Source organism: Glycine soja, chromosome 8 (assembly GCF_004193775.1).
Source record: "Glycine soja cultivar W05 chromosome 8, ASM419377v2, whole genome shotgun sequence".
Classification (NCBI taxonomy): Eukaryota; Viridiplantae; Streptophyta; class Magnoliopsida; order Fabales; family Fabaceae; genus Glycine; species Glycine soja.
Genome location: NC_041009.1, coordinates 30,338,931 through 30,340,463, shown reverse-complemented (window position 1 = coordinate 30,340,463; position 1,533 = coordinate 30,338,931). Strand labels below are relative to the sequence as shown.

The window sequence follows — 1,533 nt, the reverse complement described above, 5'->3', positions numbered from 1 at the left end:
TGGACCATCTGAGGTTAGGGTGATTCCTCCATCCAGGGTTGTATCTGTTGCTGGAGAGGTCATAATTGCTCTACTGTGGTTGATTTTGCTGCTGAGGTTGAGGAGGTCTATTGTAAATATTTGCAGCATAAGCTTCAGGCTGCTCAATTGCTCCAGGTTGCTGCATGGAAGGGCAAAGGTCTGTATGGTGGTCAGCAGAGGAGCACAAACCACAAACCCTTGCGACAGGTACAGATTTCTGATTCAAGGCCAGCTGGGTTACCAAGTTAACCAATGCATCCAGTTTGCCTTCAAGCTTCTTAGTTTCAGATGATGCAGATGGGTTTGTAGCTACCCCATGCACTCCTCTAATGACTATGGCATCATTTCTGGCGCTAAACTGCTGGGAGTTGGAGGCCATCTTCTCAATTAAATTTCTGGCTTCAGCAGGAGTCATGTCTCCAAGGGCTCCACCACTGGCAGCATCTATCATACATCTCTCCATATTACTGAGTCCCTCATAAAAATATTGGAGAAGAAGCTGTTCTGAAATCTGATGGTGGGGGCAACTGGCACATAGTTTCTTAAATCTCTCCCAGTACTCATACAGGCTCTCTCCACTGAGTTGTCTAATACCTGAGATATCTTTCCTGATGGCTGTGGTCCTGGAAGCAGGGAAAAATTTCTCTAAGAATACTCTCTTAAGGTCATCCCAGCTCGTGATGGACCTTGGAGCAAGGTAATACAACCATTCATTTGCCACTCCCTCTAATGAATGAGGAAAAGCCTTCAGAAATATGTGATCTTCTTGGACATCTGGGAGTTTCATGGTGGAGCAGACAATGTGAAATTATTTCAAATGTTTGTGCGGGTCTTCACCTGCAAGGCCATGAAACTTTGGAAGCAAATGAATCAGTCCAGTTTTAAAAATATATGGGACATCCTCATCAGGGTATTGGATGCACAAGCTTTCATAGGTGAAATCAGGTGCAGCCATTTCCCTTAGAGTCCTCTCACGGGGTGGAGGTTGTGCCATGTTCTTAGAATGTGCAAAATCAGAATGCTCAAAATTATAATGCTCAAGATCAGGATGTTCAAAATCACCAATAACAGAATGCACAGCTTCACCAATAATGGAATGCTCAGAATGATCAAAAGGTATAAAATGATGCCTAACTAATCTATGAAATGTCCTATCTATCTCAGGATCAAAGGGTTGTAAGTCAGATGGATTGCCTCTAGTCATACACTACATTCAGCATGCACACAACTAGTTGCCTTATCATGTAAATAAAGGTGTAGGTTTGAACTATAGCTACCCTCAAATGATATCCAAATGACTTGCAATTTTGTGAGCAACCTTATAAAATGATGAAAAGATAGAACAAAAAATTTCAGACAAAAATTCAAAGTCTAACTATGAAAGCTAAAAATTTTTGACAGAATCGCTTTTTTTGGACGATGGAGACCTCAGCCAGCCTACGGAGGGCTGCCACGGCGTAGGAATTTTTTTCTACCCCAAATGCATATATAATAATTGCGATTCTGATAACC

The 1,533-nt window shown here is 42.1% G+C and overlaps 1 non-coding gene across 1 annotated transcript; it reads left to right on the top strand.

Moving 5' to 3' along the window:
* The first annotated feature begins 530 nt into the window (after positions 1-530).
* On the top strand, positions 531-637 carry LOC114424769. Its single transcript, XR_003669070.1, has one exon. It is a non-coding gene; the product is annotated as a small nucleolar RNA R71 (small nucleolar RNA).
* Positions 638-1,533: the final 896 nt, after the last annotated feature.